The sequence below is a fragment of the Carcharodon carcharias genome (genome assembly GCF_017639515.1).
Source record: "Carcharodon carcharias isolate sCarCar2 chromosome 37 unlocalized genomic scaffold, sCarCar2.pri SUPER_37_unloc_2, whole genome shotgun sequence".
NCBI lineage: Eukaryota > Metazoa > Chordata > Chondrichthyes > Lamniformes > Lamnidae > Carcharodon > Carcharodon carcharias.
In genome coordinates this window covers 1,621,695-1,632,805 of record NW_024470767.1, presented here as the reverse complement: position 1 = coordinate 1,632,805, position 11,111 = coordinate 1,621,695, and the positions used below count along the sequence as shown (strand labels likewise).

General features: G+C 45.8%; 1 non-coding gene across 1 annotated transcript; it reads left to right on the top strand.

Moving 5' to 3' along the window:
- Nucleotides 1-8,137: 8,137 nt before the first annotated feature.
- On the top strand, nt 8,138-8,232 carry trnai-uau. The gene is made up of 2 exons: nt 8,138-8,175; nt 8,197-8,232. It is a non-coding gene; the product is annotated as a tRNA-Ile (tRNA).
- Nucleotides 8,233-11,111: the final 2,879 nt, after the last annotated feature.

Below are 11,111 nucleotides of genomic sequence, written 5' to 3'. Positions count from 1 at the left end.
GGAAGTTGTTAATGGGGGATTCAGCAATGCTGATGCCATTGAATGTCAAATGTAGATGATTAGAATCACTGTTGGAGATGCTCATTGCCTGGCACTCGTGTGGCACAAATGTTAGGACTTAGGAGCAGGAATAGGCTATTCAGCCCCACACACACACGCACACACACACACACACACACACACATAACCCTTGACTCACGTGTCTACCAGAAATCTGTCTAACTCTGCCTTGAAGAAATTCAGTGACCCAGCCTCCACTTCTTTCTGGGGAAGAGAATTCCACACACTAATGACCCTTTGAGACATAAAATTTCTTCTCATCTCTTTCCTAAATGGTGGACCTCTAATTCTTAAATGGTGTCCCCTGGTTCTAGTCTCTCCCACAATTGGAAACATCTTCCAGTATCCACCCTATCAAATCCTCTCAGGATCTTATATGTTTCAATAAGATCACCTGTCATTCTTCTAAACTTCAATGGGTATGGCCCCAACCTGTTCAGCCTTTCTTCACAAGACAAACCCCTCGTCCCCGGAATGTTACTTGCCAATTATTAGCCAAAGCCTGAATGTTATCTCAGTCTTGTCTCAGTGTTGTAATCAGCACAAGGGGCTGAATGGCCTCATCAAAATTTAAAGCTGAAGTGGTTATGTTTGTCCGCGTGGCTTCAACTCACAACCTCAGTATAGCTTCACTTCTGTGTAAGCATCACACGCTCGCCAGTTACATCACTGGAGCACATTGATTTGGTGAAGGAGGCCATTCAGCCCAGCATGTCCTGTCCACTCAGCATAAGCATCTCATCTAGTCTTTCTACCCTGCCTTGTCACAATTCTTTGCAATTTTCATTTCTGCAGATAATTTTCCTATACCCTTTTGAAAGCCAAGGTTGAACCCGCCTTCACCACACTCTCAGGCCATGTTTTCAAGCTTCTAACTGCAAAATAACATTTTTCCTCAAGATATCATTGCTTTGTTTTCCAATCACATTAAATATGTGCCCTCTGGTTCTCAATTCGCAATTCACTTTATTATTCTCACACCCAATCTCTTTCAGGTACATTGCTCATTTGTTAAAAACATATATATAATTGGATAATAACAAGAAAAGAAAGAAAATTACTCTATCACAAAGATCTAACTTTAATTAAATATCTATCAAAAGCTATTCCAATGCATTCCAAGAGAAGGGCTCAGTCGAGTTCTGGATCTGATGTCCTGCATCTGAGGGATTGTAGACTTTTCCCTGCATGGACCCAACAATAATACTGAGACAACGAGCAATTCTCCATCCTTCCACCAATGGGAACAGTTTCTCCCTATCCACTTTGTCTAGGCCCCTTATGATTTTGAACCTTTCTATAAAATCTCCCCTCAACCTTCTCGTCTCCAAGGAGAACAGCCCCACCTTCTCCAATCTATCCTTTCTGACTTGGAAATATATTGGATGTTCCTTCATGGTTGCTGGGTCAAAATCCTGGAACTCCCTCCCTAACAGCACGGTGGGTGTACCTACACCACAGGGACTGCAGCGCTTCAAGAAGGCAGCTCACCACCACCTTCTCAAGGGGCAATTAGGGATGGGCAATAAATGCTGGGCCAGCCAGCGACACCCACATCCAGTGAATGAAGAAAAAGATATATAACTGAAGTTCCTCATCCCTGGAACCATTTTAATGAATCTTTTCTGCACCCTCTCTAATGTCTTCACATGTACATATACAGACAGAGAGATTAAGCAAAATGAACAGAGCATCAGCTCTGGAGTGAAGAAATTATTAATGGACAACAGATAGTGGGGGTAAAATCTAAGTGACTATTGCAAGTTCTTATACCTAATATGATATATCAATAACCTAGACCTTGGTGTATAGGGCTTAATACAAAATTTGCGGATGATGCAAAACTTGCAAGTATTATGATCCATGAGGAGGATGGTATAAAACTTCAAAAAGATATAGAAAGGTTGGTGGAATGGGCGGACATGTGGCAGATGAAAATTGATACAAAGAAGTGTGAAGTGATTCATCGTGGTAGGAAGAACACGGAGAGACAATATAAAATAAAGGGTGCAATTCCAAAGGGGTGGCAGGGGCAGAGGGACCTGTGTGTATCAATGCATAGATGATTGAAGGTGGCAGAATGGGTTGAGAGCATGGTTAATAAAGCAAATGACATCCTGGGCTTTATAGACAAGGACATAGAGTAAGGTTTGGTCCCTACTGGAGTATTGCATCCAGTTCTGGGCACAACGCTTTAGGAAGGATATGAAGACTTTAGAGAGAGTGTAGAGAAGTTTCACAAGAATGGCTCCAGAGATGAGGAACTTCAGTTACGTGGGTAGATTGGAGAGGTCAGAGCTTTTCTTCTTGGGAAAGAGAAATTGAGAGGAGATTTGATAGAGATATTCAAGGTCATGAGGGGTCTGGACAGAGTAGGTAGAGAGAAACTGCCCGTTGGTGGAAGGACCGAGAATCAGAGGGCATAGATTTAAAAGAATTGGCATAAAAGAAGTAATGGTGACAGGAGGAAAAACTTTTTCACGCAGCGATTGGTTAGGACCTGGAATGCACTGCCTGAGAGTGTGGTGGAGGCAGCTTCAATCAAGGTGTTCAAAAGGGGATTGGTTTATTACTTGAAAGGGAAGAATGTGCAGGGCTAGGGGGAAAAGACAGGGAGACAGGAAAATAGGGGAATTGCTCCCTCAGAGGGCAGCACAGACACGATGGGACGAAGGGCCTTCTTCTGTGCTGCAACCATTCTATGATTTTATGATCCTATCCTTATAGTGTGGTGCCCAGATCTGGACACAGTTCTCCAGTTGAGACAAAACCAATGTTTTATACAGATTTATCATAACTTCACAGAATCGTTACAGTTCAGAAGGAGGCCATTTGGCCCATTGAGCTAGCACTGGCTTGCTGAAAGAGCATTCTACCTAGTCCCCTGCCTTATCCCTGTAACCTTGCGCATTCTCTCTTCTCAGGGAGCAATCCAATTCCCTTTTGAATACCTCGATCGAACCTGCCTCCACCACCCCTCAGGAAGTTTGTTCCAGATTCCAACCACCCTCTGGGTGGAAAAATTTTTCCTCACATCACGTGTACTCGTTTTGCCAATTATTTTGAATCTGTGCCCTCTAGTTCTTGATGCTCTCTAGAGTGGGAACAGTTTCTCATTATTTACCCTGTCTGTACCTCTCAGGATCTTGAATACCTCTATCAAATCTCCTCTCAGCCTTCTTTTCTCCAAGGAAAACAGTCCCAACCTCTCCAATCTATCCTCATAACCACAGTTATTTATCCCTGGAATCATTCTTGTAATGTCCTCTGTACTCTCTCCAATGCCTTCACATCCCTCCTCAAGTATGGCACTCAGAACAGGATGCAGAACTCCAGATGAGGCCTAACCAATGTCTTAAACAAGTTCAACATGACCTCCTTACTCTTGCACTCAATACCCCTATCAATAAAACCTAAGATACTAGATGCTTTATTAACTGCTCTCTCAACATGCCCTGCAACCTCTAACGACTTATATACATATACACTGAGGTCTCTCTGTTCTTGCATCTCCTTTACAGTTTCTCCCTTTACTCAATACTGTATCTCCACATTTCTCCTGCCAAAATGGATCACCTTACACTTCTCTGCATTGAACTTCATCTGCCACTTGTCTGCCCAATCCACCAACATGTCTATGTCCTTCTGAAGTTCAAGACTATCCTCATCACAGTTGACAATGCTTCCAATCTTCATATGATCCACAAATTTTGAAATCATGCCCTGCACACCACAGTCTAGATCATTAATATATATCAGGAAGAGCAAGGGTCCCAACACTGACCCCTGGGGAACTCCACTACAAACCTTCCTCCAATCTGAAAAATAACTATTTATCACTACTCTCTGTTTCCTGTCACTTAGTCAATTTCTTATCCAAGTGCCTACTTTCCATTTTATTCCACGACCTAGAATTTTGCTCATAAGTCTGTTGTGTGGCACTGTATCAAATGCCTTTTGAAAATCCACACACCCCACATCAACAGCGTTTCCCTTATCAATCTCCTCTGTTATCTCCTCAAAAAACTCCAGCAAGTTAATTAAACATAATGAATCCATGCTGCTGTCGTTAATTATCCTACGCCTAACTGATTATTGATTTTGTCCCAAATTATAGTTTCCAGAAGTTTCCCTACCACTGAGGTCGAACTGACTGGCCCATATTTGCCTGCTTTATCCTTGAACACCTTTTTGAACAAAGGTATAACGTTTGCAATTCTCCAGTCCTCTGGCACCTCCCCTGTGTCTAAGGAAGACTGGAAGATTATCACCAGTGCCTCTGAAATTTCTCAATACCCTCAGTATCCTCAGATGCATCTCATCTGATCCTGGTATCTTATCAATTTTAAGTGATGATAGCTTTTCTAATCAAATAACTTTTCTAATACCTCCTCCTTCTCAATTGTAAGTTCCTTGAGTGTACCAGTTACCTCCTCTCTCACCCTCGGCCTGGGTAGCATCTTCTTCCTTTGTAAAGACAGATACAAAGTACTCGTTTAATACCTCTGCTAAATATCCTGCCTCACATCCAAGACTCCTCTTTTATCCCTAATTGGCCCTACTCTTTCTTTTCCTGCCCTTTTATTATTTACATGCTTATAGAAGACCTAGGGATTCCATTTTATGTTCATTACCAGGCTCTTTTCATGCTCCCTCCTTGCTTTTTTATTAGTTTCTTCACTTCCCCTCTGATCCTTCTATATTCAGCTTGATTCTCCATTGTATTTTCTGTCTGACATCTGTCATGCGCGCAGTTCTTCCTTTTCATCTTCACCTCTATCTCTCTCGTCGTCCAGGAAGTTCTAGATTTATTTGTCCTGCTTTTCCCCTTCAAGGGAATATACCTTGACATTGTCTACAATACTTTCTCTTTGAAGGTGGCCCATTGTTCAGCCACTGTCTTTTCTGCCAACATTTGATTCCAACTCACTCGATTCAGATGCATTCTCATTCCATCGAAGTTGGCTTTGCCCCAATAAATTCTCCCTGCTCTGGATTGCTCCTCGTCCTTCTCCATGGCCAACCTAAACCTTATGATACAATGGTCATTGTCCCCTAAATGCTCTCCCACTGATATTTGATCCCCTTGGGCCAACTCATTCCCCAGAACCAGGTCCAACAGCGCCGGCCCTCTCGTTGGACTGGAAACATACTGCTGCAGAAAATGATCTCAAACACCCTCCAGGAAAGCTCGCTCCTCTTCTCTCTTTGCACTATTCCTATTCTAGTCGATATTTGGATAATAGACGTCTCCAATTATAATAACTCTATAATTCATGCTCCTCTCTGTAACTTCTTTGCAAATTTGTTTCTCTATATCCCTTCTGCTAGTTGGTGGTCCATATACTACACTGATCAATGCTATTGCACCTTTCCCATTCCTTACGTCTAGCCAGAGAGATTCTGTCCTGGACCCCTCTGGAACTTTCTCTTTCTCCAGTACAGTGATACCATCTTTAATCAAAACTGTCACCCCGTCCCCCCCACCCCCCAACCACCTGCTTTTTTTCTTTTCCTGTCCCTCCTAAACACCTTGTACCCGGGAATGTTTAACACCCAGTCCTGCCCTTCTTTGAACCAGGTCTCTGTTATAGCAATAATATCAGAATTCCACTTGTCACCCTGTGCCTGCAGTTCACCAATCTTATTAACCACACTCCGAGCATTCACATACATGTCAATTAATCCTGATTTAGGCTTTTTTACTTTCCCCCTTATTCTGACCCCATCTAATGACTTCCTGTTGCCGACTCTAATTCTATCAAACTCTCCAAGTATCCTATTTACCTCAATACTACTCTCTGATACGTCCTTGTTATTATTTAATGCTTCTCTACTTCCCACTGCCAGTTTTTCTCTCTCCACTCTGAATTTTTCCTCAGGTTCCCATTCCCCTACCAATCTAGTTTAAACCCTTCCCTTCAGCACTAGCAAACCTTCCCGTGAGCACACTAGTCCCAGTCCTGTTAAGGTGTAACCCGTCCTCCTTGTACAGGTCCCACCTGCCCCAGAACCGGTCCCAGTGCCTCAGAAATCTAGCGCCCTCCCTCCTCCTCCATTTCTCCAGCCACACGTTGAGCTGCTCAATCTTCCTATTCCTATGCTCACTAGCACGTGGCACTGGGAGTAATCCTGAGATTACTGCTCTTCAATTTCCTTCCTAACTCCCTAAAATCTGCTTTTGGCATCTCGGCAGTTTTCCCGCCTATGCCATTGGTCCCATCGTGGATCTTGATCTCTGGCTGCTCACCCTCCCCCAAAGGAAAATCCAGCAGCTGCTCTGCAACATCCTTGACCCTGGCAGCAGGGAGGCAACATACTATCCCTGGAGCCACATTCACATCCACAGAAACACCTGTCTGCTCCCCTAACTGTGGAATCCCCTACCACTACAGCACTTCCACTCTGCCTCCCACCCTCCTGTGCAGCTGAGCCACATGTGGTGCCACAATCTTGGCTCTTGCTACGGTCCCGCTGAGGAACCAACTCACTCATCAGAATCCAAAATGGAAAAGCGATCAGAGAGCGAGAGAGCCTCTGGGGATTCCTGCAGTACCTGCCTGTTTCTCTTAGATACTCTGGCTGTCACCCATTCCCTCTCTGCCCGTCTGCTTCTTAGCTGCGGTGTGACCACCTCTCTAAACGTGGTATCCACGTAATTCCCAGCCTTGCGGATGCACCATAGTGACTCCAGCCGCCGCTCGAATTCCACAACCCGGAGCTCACGTTTCTGCAGGTGCTGACACTTGCTGCAGATGTTGTCATCGAGGGCACGTTCCTTGCTTTTGTATATGGGCTTTCTTTTCCTTCTGTTCCTGTAGGACAGGCTCAAGATTCTGGATGGCTCCTTCCTGTTCTTGTGTAGCAGCTGGATGGGCGGAATGGCCTCCTCCTGTTACTATGTAATAGACTTAAGAGGATGAATGGCTTCCTTCAGTCCTTGTCTAACAGATTTGAGGGGCTGAATGATCTTTGTGGCCATATATGATAGGCTCAATGAGCTGAATGGCCTCCTCCTCGTCCTGTGTAACAGGCTTGAGGGGAGCTGAATGGCCACTTCCTGTTCCTGTGTAACATGCTCAAGATGGGCTGAATGGCCTCCTCCTCTTCCTGTGTAACAGGTGTGAGAGGGGCTGAATGGCCTCCTCCTGTTTCTGTGTAACAGACTCGCGAGGGGCTGAATGGCCTCCTCCCGTTTTTGTGTAACAGACTCGCGAGGGGCTGAATGGCCTCCTCCTGTTTCTGTGTAACAGACTCGCGAGGGGCTGAATGGCCTCCTCCCGTTTTTGTGTAACAGGCTCGAGAGGGGCTGAATGGCCTCTTCCTGGTCCTGTGTAACAGACTCGCGAGGGGCTGAATGGCCTCTTCCCGTTTTTGTGTAACAGGCTCGAGAGGGGCTGAATGGCCTCTTCCTGGTCCTGTGTAACAGGCTCCTGGCTCTGGATGGTCACCATCTATCTCTAAGACATTGTGAAGTCTGTGCCATGCAGTTTTGTTCTCACTGAGGGTGGGGACGGGAAGGACATTGGAACTTTCAAAAAAACTGATGGACATCATAGAATCATCGAATGGTTACAGCACAGGAGTCCATTCAGCCCATCAGTACCATGCAAGCAGCTCTGCAAGCAGCTCATGCCCTTTCGCCAGGGCCCTGAAGTTCTTTTCACATCACATTGGAAGATCATCAGGGAGATGTGATAGAATTACAATCCCGTTTGCCCCCTATACCCGCTGGGGGATGATCCCAAACACTCTGCTGCCAATGGGGGGTGTGTGTGTGTGTGAGCGCCCGGGATGATAAACTCTCAGAGCTGGGGGATCGGGGATTTTAGTGAGAGGCTGGGTGTATAAAGTGAAGAGCATTTGGGGTGACCGTGTTTGATATAATCTCTGATGCCAGGGCAGGGCTAATGCTTTACGGAAGCAGGAGAGCGAGAGGGAGAGGGAGAGGGGGGAATCGCTTGCGGGTCTCTGACACTCGCTGCAAGGTTGTGATGCAGAGGTACCCGCTTGCAGACAATGCATTGCTCGCCTTAGTCTGTGCCTCACTATGTGTCAGTAATTGTGCATCATTGTGGCTCCAGTGGCGCAATCGGTTAGCGCGCGGTACTTATACAGCAGTGCAGCTAGCGGGCTATGCCGAGGTTGTGAGTTCGAGCCTCACCTGGAGCACAGATTTTACGGCCATTTAAACCACCATTAGTAGATTAACATTCAGCAAATGAACGCTTTCTTATCCCTCCGCCCTCCACAACCTACCGCGATGCATTTTGCTGCAATAAAGGCTTTTTATTACGATATTCAGTTGGAGAATTTGAGATTTGGTGAAGAGAAAAGGCATGGGGGGCGGGTGGTGGTCATAGAGTTTTTAAGGAAAGAGGCCCTTCAGCCCATCATGTCCATGCAGGTCATCAAGCCCCTATCTACTCTAATCCCATTTCCCAGCACTTGGCCCATAGCCCTGTATACTGTGGCAGTTCAAGTGTTCATACTTCTTAAATGTTGTGAGGGTTCCCACCTTCTACCACCCCCTCAGGCAGTGAGTGCTAGCTAGATACCCACTGGGTGAAAACATTTTTCCCCAAATCTCCTCTAAACCTCCTGCCCCTCACCTTAAATCTATGCCCCCTGATTATTGACACCTCTGTTAAGGGAGAAAGGTTCTTCCTACCTACCCTATCTATGTCCCTCATAATTTCATATCCCTCAATCAGGTCCCCCCCTCAGTCTTCCCTGCTCTAAGGAAAACAACCCCAGACTATCCAGTCTCTCTTCATGGCTGAAACACTCCAGCCCAGGCAGCATCCTGGTGAATCTACTCTGCACCCTCTCCAGGGCAATCGCATCCTTCCTATAATGTGGTGACCAGAACTGCACACAGTACTCCAGCTGTGGCCTAACTAATGCTTTATACAGCTCTGGGGTCTGGACAGAGTAGATAGGGAGAAACTGTTCCCATTGGTGGAAGGATTGAGAACCAGGGGGCACAGATTTAAGGTAACTGACAAAAGAGGAATGGCAACATGAGGAGAAACTTTTTCACGCAGCGAGTGGTTGGGATCTGGAACACACAGCCTGAGAGGGTGGGGGAGGCAGGATCAACCGTGGCTTTCAAAAGGGAACTGGATCGTTATCGGGAGAGGATATATTTGGGAGGGGCTGTGGGGAAAAGGTCGGGTAGTGGGACTAGGTGAGTTGCAGAGAGCCAGTATTGACAAGATGGGCTGAATGGCCTCATTCTGTGCTGTAACGGTTCCACGAATCTGTACTTCCTTTTTAAGACACGTGCGTTTGAAGGTTTTTTATGCTGAAGCCAGAAAAGAAAATTATGGGGAGGGTGGGGGGTGCGAAAAAAGCTTGGGGGGGTGGTGGTGGTGGGGGTGGAATTGCGATAGAAGAAACAGAGAACTTGATAGGATACGAGGGAATTTGTTAAGGAAGAGTAAAAACTAGCAGGAGTTAGGGGACAGAAATATAGAAAGAAAGACAATTATCACAGTGGCTTTCATGTCTGGTACCTTCCTGCAGTCAATGGCATTGTTTTCCTCTGAATTGTAGTTGCTGTTGGAATATAGGCAGACAATTCACGCACAGCAAGATCCCAAACACCACCCAACAGCACAAACAATAATGTGATAAAGGGCCACATCACCTGTTTTTCAGTGTTGTTATTTGAGAAAAAGGGGAGACAACAGCCAACAAGGTTAGGAGTGTCGATTGAGAAGTTGAGAATCAGCACCTTCAGAAGGAGGAGACGAGGTGAGTGGCAAAAATTGGTGGAGAATGGTGAGTGAACCATAGAAACATTACGGTGCAGAAAGAGGGTGATTGGTAGAAGGATTAGAGGGGACATGAGGAAGAACTTTTTCTCCCAGAGGGTGGTGGGGGTCTGGAATTCACAGCCTAAATCAGTGACTGAGGCTGAAACGCTCAATATTTAAGAGGTACCTGAATCTGCATCTGAAGTGCTGGAACCTGCAAGGCCATGGACCAGGGGATGGGAAGTGGGGTTAAAATGAGCGGCTAGTTTCTTTTTTTTTTGGTTGGCGCAGGCGTGATGGGCTGAATGGCCTCTTTCTGCACCGTAACTTTTCTATGGTTCTAAGTTTAAAGGAAGTACGTTGTACTAATTTTCAGGTCAGAACTCATAAACAACAACTTGCATTTCCATAGCACCTGTAAGGTAGCCAAACCTCCCAAGGGCATTTCACAGAGTGTTATTAGACAGAAATCTGACATCGAGCCACATAGGGAGATATTAGATCAGGTGACCAAATGATGGGTCAAAGAGGTAAGATTTTATGAAGTCTCTTTAAGGAGGAGAGAGATAGAAAGAGGAAGAGAGCTTCAGGGAGGGAATTCCAGAACTCAGGGCCCCAGGCAGCCGAAGGCACGGCCGCCAATGGTGGAATCAGGGGATGCAAAAGAGACCAGAATCGGAGGAGCACAGAGGGGGTGATTGGTGCTCGTTAGGAATCAGGCAGTTATGTTTCAGAATGAGTTCAAGTTTGTGTAATAATTAACTGGAAGGTCATAGCCTTTGACCACTTAAAAGTGCTGAGATGAGGACAGGATGGGGAGCTAGCAGGTGACGCCCAAGTGGTTGAATAATCAGGGGAAATTCTTCATCCTACATGGTGTGGTGGCAAGACTGTGGGCAATTCCTAGTACCTCAGGACTAGGAATGGTCTGCAATACAGAATTGTGGAATGGCACAGAACAGGAGGAGGCCACTCGGCCCATCAAGCCTGTGCCAGCCTTTCGAAGGACTCATCCGACTTAGTCCCAATCATCATCCCGCCCCGGATAACAACCCCGCCAAACAAATATATAATTAAAACAGAATTACCTGGAAAAACTCAGCAGGTCTGGCAGCATTGGCGGAGAAGAAAAGAGTTGACGTTTCGAGTCCTCATGACCCTTTGACAGAACTTATTAATACCATCACATAACTTTTTTTTATTTTGATGCATTATTGTCCAATAAGAGAGCCCTCCCCCCCTAAGATAGTTGTTGGGGGGGGTCAAGTAAAGTGAGAGGGCTGGTTGCTA